A 10,986-nucleotide genomic window follows, 5' to 3' on the forward strand; every position below is an offset into this window, starting at 1 on the left:
GGTTATCTGCTTTAATGTCCGAGGAGGGGTGCTTAAGTGTGGGTGCCCTGGTTCACCTGGTATGCGAGGTTGTGGAGGTGGGGGGGGGTCCCCTGCTGGTATCATCCCCGAAATAGAGGGGTGATACCCGGGTGGTGAGTAAGGGCCTACAAGCCTGGAGGTCAATAGCTCCAGGGGGTAAGCTCTACTGTCATGTCCGTAAATAGAGTGGTGTTACCCGGGTTTTGAACCATATTTTAATTTTTGGGTTACCAGATGCACACGGGTCTTTTGGAAAACAATCACAATCTGCATCCATCGTAATATCTTAAACTGTATATAAAGCACCTAAGGACGGGCCTGACCGAGAGAGGGCCGTAGTAGGGTACTCCCCTAGCGGGCTATATCAATAGAATGACCGGTAAAATGATTTAAAACAGTTTTATAATTTTTGGGTTACCAGATGCACACGGGTCTTTTGGAAAACAATCACAATCTGCATCCATCGTAATATATGAAACTGTATATAAAGCACTGAAGGACGGCCCCGACCGAGACAGGGCCTTAGTGGGGTGCTCCCATAGCGGGCTATATCAATAGAATGACCGGTAAAAGTATTTAAAACCGTTTTATAATTTTTGGGTTACCAGATGCACGTTTTCAATCACCAGTTGCACGGAGGATTAATAGCAATCTGCATCCATCGTGATTTCTTAAAGTGTGTAAAAAGCACCCAAGGACGGCCCTGACAGAGAGAGGGCCGTAGTGGGGCACTCCCCTAGCGGGCTATATCAATAGAATGACGGGTAAAAGTATTTAAAACCCTTTTATAATTTTTGGGTTACCAGATGCACGTTTTCAATCACCAGGTGCACGGAGGAAAATGAGCATTTGCATCCATAGTCATGTTTTAAACCGTCCATAAAGCACTCTTGGCCGGCCCCGGCAGAGAGAGAAAGAGATGGTGAAAAAAAAAAAAAAATCATCATCAGACCTTCCATAAATAATTCGGGCCGGCCCCCATTGCTAAAGGTCCGTAGTAGGGTGCGCCATAAGCGGACATGAATAGATGGAACACCGCTAACCGCATAGAGAACCGTGTTTTGGGTGACCAGGTGCACGTTTTCAATCACCAGTTGCACATTTTCAATCACCAGTTGCACGGAGGATTAATAGCAATCTGCATCCATCGCGATTTCTTAAAGTGTCTATAAAGCACTCAGGACGGGCCCGACCGAGACAGGGCCTTAGTGGGGTGCTCCCATAGCGGGCAACAATGAGAGGGGTGCCTTTAAATTCATTTTGAACCATATTTGAAATTTTGGGTTACCAGATGCACGTTTTCAATCACCAGTTGCACGGAGGATTAATAGCAATCTGCATCCATCGTGATTTCTTAAAGTGTGTAAAAAGCACCCAAGGACGGCCCTGACAGAGAGAGGGCCGTAGTGGGGCACTCCCCTAGCGGGCTATATCAATAGAATGACGGGTAAAAGTATTTAAAACCCTTTTATAATTTTTGGGTTACCAGATGCACGTTTTCAATCACCAGGTGCACGGAGGAAAATGAGCATTTGCATCCATAGTCATGTTTTAAACCGTCCATAAAGCACTCTTGGCCGGCCCCGGCAGAGAGAGAAAGAGATGGTGAAAAAAAAAAAAAAAATCATCATCAGACCTTCCATAAATAATTCGGGCCGGCCCCCATTGCTAAAGGTCCGTAGTAGGGTGCGCCATAAGCGGACATGAATAGATGGAACACCGCTAACCGCATAGAGAACCGTGTTTTGGGTGACCAGGTGCACGTTTTCAATCACCAGTTGCACATTTTCAATCACCAGTTGCACGGAGGATTAATAGCAATCTGCATCCATCGCGATTTCTTAAAGTGTCTATAAAGCACTCAGGACGGGCCCGACCGAGACAGGGCCTTAGTGGGGTGCTCCCATAGCGGGCAACAATGAGAGGGGTGCCTTTAAATTCATTTTGAACCATATTTGAAATTTTGGGTTACCAGATGCACGTTTTCAATCACCAGTTGCACGGAGGATTAATAGCAATCTGCATCCATCGTGATTTCTTAAAGTGTGTAAAAAGCACCCAAGGACGGCCCTGACAGAGAGAGGGCCGTAGTGGGGCACTCCCCTAGCGGGCTATATCAATAGAATGACGGGTAAAAGTATTTAAAACCCTTTTATAATTTTTGGGTTACCAGATGCACGTTTTCAATCACCAGGTGCACGGAGGAAAATGAGCATTTGCATCCATAGTCATGTTTTAAACCGTCCATAAAGCACTCTTGGCCGGCCCCGGCAGAGAGAGAAAGAGATGGTGAAAAAAAAAAAAAATCATCATCAGACCTTCCATAAATAATTCGGGCCGGCCCCCATTGCTAAAGGTCCGTAGTAGGGTGCGCCATAAGCGGACATGAATAGATGGAACACCGCTAACCGCATAGAGAACCGTGTTTTGGGTGACCAGGTGCACGTTTTCAATCACCAGTTGCACATTTTCAATCACCAGTTGCACGGAGGATTAATAGCAATCTGCATCCATCGCGATTTCTTAAAGTGTCTATAAAGCACTCAGGACGGGCCCGACCGAGACAGGGCCTTAGTGGGGTGCTCCCATAGCGGGCAACAATGAGAGGGGTGCCTTTAAATTCATTTTGAACCATATTTGAAATTTTGGGTTACCAGATGCACGTTTTCAATCACCAGTTGCACGGAGGATTAATAGCAATCTGCATCCATCGTGATTTCTTAAAGTGTGTAAAAAGCACCCAAGGACGGCCCTGACAGAGAGAGGGCCGTAGTGGGGCACTCCCCTAGCGGGCTATATCAATAGAATGACGGGTAAAAGTATTTAAAACCCTTTTATAATTTTTGGGTTACCAGATGCACGTTTTCAATCACCAGGTGCACGGAGGAAAATGAGCATTTGCATCCATAGTCATGTTTTAAACCGTCCATAAAGCACTCTTGGCCGGCCCCGGCAGAGAGAGAAAGAGATGGTGAAAAAAAAAAAAAAATCATCATCAGACCTTCCATAAATAATTCGGGCCGGCCCCCATTGCTAAAGGTCCGTAGTAGGGTGCGCCATAAGCGGACATGAATAGATGGAACACCGCTAACCGCATAGAGAACCGTGTTTTGGGTGACCAGGTGCACGTTTTCAATCACCAGTTGCACATTTTCAATCACCAGTTGCACGGAGGATTAATAGCAATCTGCATCCATCGCGATTTCTTAAAGTGTCTATAAAGCACTCAGGACGGGCCCGACCGAGACAGGGCCTTAGTGGGGTGCTCCCATAGCGGGCAACAATGAGAGGGGTGCCTTTAAATTCATTTTGAACCATATTTGAAATTTTGGGTTACCAGATGCACGTTTTCAATCACCAGTTGCACGGAGGATTAATAGCAATCTGCATCCATCGTGATTTCTTAAAGTGTGTAAAAAGCACCCAAGGACGGCCCTGACAGAGAGAGGGCCGTAGTGGGGCACTCCCCTAGCGGGCTATATCAATAGAATGACGGGTAAAAGTATTTAAAACCCTTTTATAATTTTTGGGTTACCAGATGCACGTTTTCAATCACCAGGTGCACGGAGGAAAATGAGCATTTGCATCCATAGTCATGTTTTAAACCGTCCATAAAGCACTCTTGGCCGGCCCCGGCAGAGAGAGAAAGAGATGGTGAAAAAAAAAAAAAATCATCATCAGACCTTCCATAAATAATTCGGGCCGGCCCCCATTGCTAAAGGTCCGTAGTAGGGTGCGCCATAAGCGGACATGAATAGATGGAACACCGCTAACCGCATAGAGAACCGTGTTTTGGGTGACCAGGTGCACGTTTTCAATCACCAGTTGCACATTTTCAATCACCAGTTGCACGGAGGATTAATAGCAATCTGCATCCATCGCGATTTCTTAAAGTGTCTATAAAGCACTCAGGACGGGCCCGACCGAGACAGGGCCTTAGTGGGGTGCTCCCATAGCGGGCAACAATGAGAGGGGTGCCTTTAAATTCATTTTGAACCATATTTGAAATTTTGGGTTACCAGATGCACGTTTTCAATCACCAGTTGCACGGAGGATTAATAGCAATCTGCATCCATCGTGATTTCTTAAAGTGTGTAAAAAGCACCCAAGGACGGCCCTGACAGAGAGAGGGCCGTAGTGGGGCACTCCCCTAGCGGGCTATATCAATAGAATGACGGGTAAAAGTATTTAAAACCCTTTTATAATTTTTGGGTTACCAGATGCACGTTTTCAATCACCAGGTGCACGGAGGAAAATGAGCATTTGCATCCATAGTCATGTTTTAAACCGTCCATAAAGCACTCTTGGCCGGCCCCGGCAGAGAGAGAAAGAGATGGTGAAAAAAAAAAAAAAATCATCATCAGACCTTCCATAAATAATTCGGGCCGGCCCCCATTGCTAAAGGTCCGTAGTAGGGTGCGCCATAAGCGGACATGAATAGATGGAACACCGCTAACCGCATAGAGAACCGTGTTTTGGGTGACCAGGTGCACGTTTTCAATCACCAGTTGCACATTTTCAATCACCAGTTGCACGGAGGATTAATAGCAATCTGCATCCATCGCGATTTCTTAAAGTGTCTATAAAGCACTCAGGACGGGCCCGACCGAGACAGGGCCTTAGTGGGGTGCTCCCATAGCGGGCAACAATGAGAGGGGTGCCTTTAAATTCATTTTGAACCATATTTGAAATTTTGGGTTACCAGATGCACGTTTTCAATCACCAGTTGCACGGAGGATTAATAGCAATCTGCATCCATCGTGATTTCTTAAAGTGTGTAAAAAGCACCCAAGGACGGCCCTGACAGAGAGAGGGCCGTAGTGGGGCACTCCCCTAGCGGGCTATATCAATAGAATGACGGGTAAAAGTATTTAAAACCCTTTTATAATTTTTGGGTTACCAGATGCACGTTTTCAATCACCAGGTGCACGGAGGAAAATGAGCATTTGCATCCATAGTCATGTTTTAAACCGTCCATAAAGCACTCTTGGCCGGCCCCGGCAGAGAGAGAAAGAGATGGTGAAAAAAAAAAAAAATCATCATCAGACCTTCCATAAATAATTCGGGCCGGCCCCCATTGCTAAAGGTCCGTAGTAGGGTGCGCCATAAGCGGACATGAATAGATGGAACACCGCTAACCGCATAGAGAACCGTGTTTTGGGTGACCAGGTGCACGTTTTCAATCACCAGTTGCACATTTTCAATCACCAGTTGCACGGAGGATTAATAGCAATCTGCATCCATCGCGATTTCTTAAAGTGTCTATAAAGCACTCAGGACGGGCCCGACCGAGACAGGGCCTTAGTGGGGTGCTCCCATAGCGGGCAACAATGAGAGGGGTGCCTTTAAATTCATTTTGAACCATATTTGAAATTTTGGGTTACCAGATGCACGTTTTCAATCACCAGTTGCACGGAGGATTAATAGCAATCTGCATCCATCGTGATTTCTTAAAGTGTGTAAAAAGCACCCAAGGACGGCCCTGACAGAGAGAGGGCCGTAGTGGGGCACTCCCCTAGCGGGCTATATCAATAGAATGACGGGTAAAAGTATTTAAAACCCTTTTATAATTTTTGGGTTACCAGATGCACGTTTTCAATCACCAGGTGCACGGAGGAAAATGAGCATTTGCATCCATAGTCATGTTTTAAACCGTCCATAAAGCACTCTTGGCCGGCCCCGGCAGAGAGAGAAAGAGATGGTGAAAAAAAAAAAAAATCATCATCAGACCTTCCATAAATAATTCGGGCCGGCCCCCATTGCTAAAGGTCCGTAGTAGGGTGCGCCATAAGCGGACATGAATAGATGGAACACCGCTAACCGCATAGAGAACCGTGTTTTGGGTGACCAGGTGCACGTTTTCAATCACCAGTTGCACATTTTCAATCACCAGTTGCACGGAGGATTAATAGCAATCTGCATCCATCGCGATTTCTTAAAGTGTCTATAAAGCACTCAGGACGGGCCCGACCGAGACAGGGCCTTAGTGGGGTGCTCCCATAGCGGGCAACAATGAGAGGGGTGCCTTTAAATTCATTTTGAACCATATTTGAAATTTTGGGTTACCAGATGCACGTTTTCAATCACCAGTTGCACGGAGGATTAATAGCAATCTGCATCCATCGTGATTTCTTAAAGTGTGTAAAAAGCACCCAAGGACGGCCCTGACAGAGAGAGGGCCGTAGTGGGGCACTCCCCTAGCGGGCTATATCAATAGAATGACGGGTAAAAGTATTTAAAACCCTTTTATAATTTTTGGGTTACCAGATGCACGTTTTCAATCACCAGGTGCACGGAGGAAAATGAGCATTTGCATCCATAGTCATGTTTTAAACCGTCCATAAAGCACTCTTGGCCGGCCCCGGCAGAGAGAGAAAGAGATGGTGAAAAAAAAAAAAAATCATCATCAGACCTTCCATAAATAATTCGGGCCGGCCCCCATTGCTAAAGGTCCGTAGTAGGGTGCGCCATAAGCGGACATGAATAGATGGAACACCGCTAACCGCATAGAGAACCGTGTTTTGGGTGACCAGGTGCACGTTTTCAATCACCAGTTGCACATTTTCAATCACCAGTTGCACGGAGGATTAATAGCAATCTGCATCCATCGCGATTTCTTAAAGTGTCTATAAAGCACTCAGGACGGGCCCGACCGAGACAGGGCCTTAGTGGGGTGCTCCCATAGCGGGCAACAATGAGAGGGGTGCCTTTAAATTCATTTTGAACCATATTTGAAATTTTGGGTTACCAGATGCACGTTTTCAATCACCAGTTGCACGGAGGATTAATAGCAATCTGCATCCATCGTGATTTCTTAAAGTGTGTAAAAAGCACCCAAGGACGGCCCTGACAGAGAGAGGGCCGTAGTGGGGCACTCCCCTAGCGGGCTATATCAATAGAATGACGGGTAAAAGTATTTAAAACCCTTTTATAATTTTTGGGTTACCAGATGCACGTTTTCAATCACCAGGTGCACGGAGGAAAATGAGCATTTGCATCCATAGTCATGTTTTAAACCGTCCATAAAGCACTCTTGGCCGGCCCCGGCAGAGAGAGAAAGAGATGGTGAAAAAAAAAAAAATCATCATCAGACCTTCCATAAATAATTCGGGCCGGCCCCCATTGCTAAAGGTCCGTAGTAGGGTGCGCCATAAGCGGACATGAATAGATGGAACACCGCTAACCGCATAGAGAACCGTGTTTTGGGTGACCAGGTGCACGTTTTCAATCACCAGTTGCACATTTTCAATCACCAGTTGCACGGAGGATTAATAGCAATCTGCATCCATCGCGATTTCTTAAAGTGTCTATAAAGCACTCAGGACGGGCCCGACCGAGACAGGGCCTTAGTGGGGTGCTCCCATAGCGGGCAACAATGAGAGGGGTGCCTTTAAATTCATTTTGAACCATATTTGAAATTTTGGGTTACCAGATGCACGTTTTCAATCACCAGTTGCACGGAGGATTAATAGCAATCTGCATCCATCGTGATTTCTTAAAGTGTGTAAAAAGCACCCAAGGACGGCCCTGACAGAGAGAGGGCCGTAGTGGGGCACTCCCCTAGCGGGCTATATCAATAGAATGACGGGTAAAAGTATTTAAAACCCTTTTATAATTTTTGGGTTACCAGATGCACGTTTTCAATCACCAGGTGCACGGAGGAAAATGAGCATTTGCATCCATAGTCATGTTTTAAACCGTCCATAAAGCACTCTTGGCCGGCCCCGGCAGAGAGAGAAAGAGATGGTGAAAAAAAAAAAAATCATCATCAGACCTTCCATAAATAATTCGGGCCGGCCCCCATTGCTAAAGGTCCGTAGTAGGGTGCGCCATAAGCGGACATGAATAGATGGAACACCGCTAACCGCATAGAGAACCGTGTTTTGGGTGACCAGGTGCACGTTTTCAATCACCAGTTGCACATTTTCAATCACCAGTTGCACGGAGGATTAATAGCAATCTGCATCCATCGCGATTTCTTAAAGTGTCTATAAAGCACTCAGGACGGGCCCGACCGAGACAGGGCCTTAGTGGGGTGCTCCCATAGCGGGCAACAATGAGAGGGGTGCCTTTAAATTCATTTTGAACCATATTTGAAATTTTGGGTTACCAGATGCACGTTTTCAATCACCAGTTGCACGGAGGATTAATAGCAATCTGCATCCATCGTGATTTCTTAAAGTGTGTAAAAAGCACCCAAGGACGGCCCTGACAGAGAGAGGGCCGTAGTGGGGCACTCCCCTAGCGGGCTATATCAATAGAATGACGGGTAAAAGTATTTAAAACCCTTTTATAATTTTTGGGTTACCAGATGCACGTTTTCAATCACCAGGTGCACGGAGGAAAATGAGCATTTGCATCCATAGTCATGTTTTAAACCGTCCATAAAGCACTCTTGGCCGGCCCCGGCAGAGAGAGAAAGAGATGGTGAAAAAAAAAAAAAATCATCATCAGACCTTCCATAAATAATTCGGGCCGGCCCCCATTGCTAAAGGTCCGTAGTAGGGTGCGCCATAAGCGGACATGAATAGATGGAACACCGCTAACCGCATAGAGAACCGTGTTTTGGGTGACCAGGTGCACGTTTTCAATCACCAGTTGCACATTTTCAATCACCAGTTGCACGGAGGATTAATAGCAATCTGCATCCATCGCGATTTCTTAAAGTGTCTATAAAGCACTCAGGACGGGCCCGACCGAGACAGGGCCTTAGTGGGGTGCTCCCATAGCGGGCAACAATGAGAGGGGTGCCTTTAAATTCATTTTGAACCATATTTGAAATTTTGGGTTACCAGATGCACGTTTTCAATCACCAGTTGCACGGAGGATTAATAGCAATCTGCATCCATCGTGATTTCTTAAAGTGTGTAAAAAGCACCCAAGGACGGCCCTGACAGAGAGAGGGCCGTAGTGGGGCACTCCCCTAGCGGGCTATATCAATAGAATGACGGGTAAAAGTATTTAAAACCCTTTTATAATTTTTGGGTTACCAGATGCACGTTTTCAATCACCAGGTGCACGGAGGAAAATGAGCATTTGCATCCATAGTCATGTTTTAACCGTCCATAAAGCACTCTTGGCCGGCCCCGGCAGAGAGAGAAAGAGATGGTGAAAAAAAAAAAAAATCATCATCAGACCTTCCATAAATAATTCGGGCCGGCCCCCATTGCTAAAGGTCCGTAGTAGGGTGCGCCATAAGCGGACATGAATAGATGGAACACCGCTAACCGCATAGAGAACCGTGTTTTGGGTGACCAGGTGCACGTTTTCAATCACCAGTTGCACATTTTCAATCACCAGTTGCACGGAGGATTAATAGCAATCTGCATCCATCGCGATTTCTTAAAGTGTCTATAAAGCACTCAGGACGGGCCCGACCGAGACAGGGCCTTAGTGGGGTGCTCCCATAGCGGGCAACAATGAGAGGGGTGCCTTTAAATTCATTTTGAACCATATTTGAAATTTTGGGTTACCAGATGCACGTTTTCAATCACCAGTTGCACGGAGGATTAATAGCAATCTGCATCCATCGTGATTTCTTAAAGTGTGTAAAAAGCACCCAAGGACGGCCCTGACAGAGAGAGGGCCGTAGTGGGGCACTCCCCTAGCGGGCTATATCAATAGAATGACGGGTAAAAGTATTTAAAACCCTTTTATAATTTTTGGGTTACCAGATGCACGTTTTCAATCACCAGGTGCACGGAGGAAAATGAGCATTTGCATCCATAGTCATGTTTTAAACCGTCCATAAAGCACTCTTGGCCGGCCCCGGCAGAGAGAGAAAGAGATGGTGAAAAAAAAAAAAAATCATCATCAGACCTTCCATAAATAATTCGGGCCGGCCCCCATTGCTAAAGGTCCGTAGTAGGGTGCGCCATAAGCGGACATGAATAGATGGAACACCGCTAACCGCATAGAGAACCGTGTTTTGGGTGACCAGGTGCACGTTTTCAATCACCAGTTGCACATTTTCAATCACCAGTTGCACGGAGGATTAATAGCAATCTGCATCCATCGCGATTTCTTAAAGTGTCTATAAAGCACTCAGGACGGGCCCGACCGAGACAGGGCCTTAGTGGGGTGCTCCCATAGCGGGCAACAATGAGAGGGGTGCCTTTAAATTCATTTTGAACCATATTTGAATTTTGGGTTACCAGATGCACGTTTTCAATCACCAGTTGCACGGAGGATTAATAGCAATCTGCATCCATCGTGATTTCTTAAAGTGTGTAAAAAGCACCCAAGGACGGCCCTGACAGAGAGAGGGCCGTAGTGGGGCACTCCCCTAGCGGGCTATATCAATAGAATGACGGGTAAAAGTATTTAAAACCCTTTTATAATTTTTGGGTTACCAGATGCACGTTTTCAATCACCAGGTGCACGGAGGAAAATGAGCATTTGCATCCATAGTCATGTTTTAAACCGTCCATAAAGCACTCTTGGCCGGCCCCGGCAGAGAGAGAAAGAGATGGTGAAAAAAAAAAAAATCATCATCAGACCTTCCATAAATAATTCGGGCCGGCCCCCATTGCTAAAGGTCCGTAGTAGGGTGCGCCATAAGCGGACATGAATAGATGGAACACCGCTAACCGCATAGAGAACCGTGTTTTGGGTGACCAGGTGCACGTTTTCAATCACCAGTTGCACATTTTCAATCACCAGTTGCACGGAGGATTAATAGCAATCTGCATCCATCGCGATTTCTTAAAGTGTCTATAAAGCACTCAGGACGGGCCCGACCGAGACAGGGCCTTAGTGGGGTGCTCCCATAGCGGGCAACAATGAGAGGGGTGCCTTTAAATTCATTTTGAACCATATTTGAAATTTTGGGTTACCAGATGCACGTTTTCAATCACCAGTTGCACGGAGGATTAATAGCAATCTGCATCCATCGTGATTTCTTAAAGTGTGTAAAAAGCACCCAAGGACGGCCCTGACAGAGAGAGGGCCGTAGTGGGGCACTCC

This window comes from Oncorhynchus mykiss, unplaced genomic scaffold (assembly GCF_013265735.2).
Source record: "Oncorhynchus mykiss isolate Arlee unplaced genomic scaffold, USDA_OmykA_1.1 un_scaffold_237, whole genome shotgun sequence".
NCBI classification, from domain to species: Eukaryota; Metazoa; Chordata; class Actinopteri; order Salmoniformes; family Salmonidae; genus Oncorhynchus; species Oncorhynchus mykiss.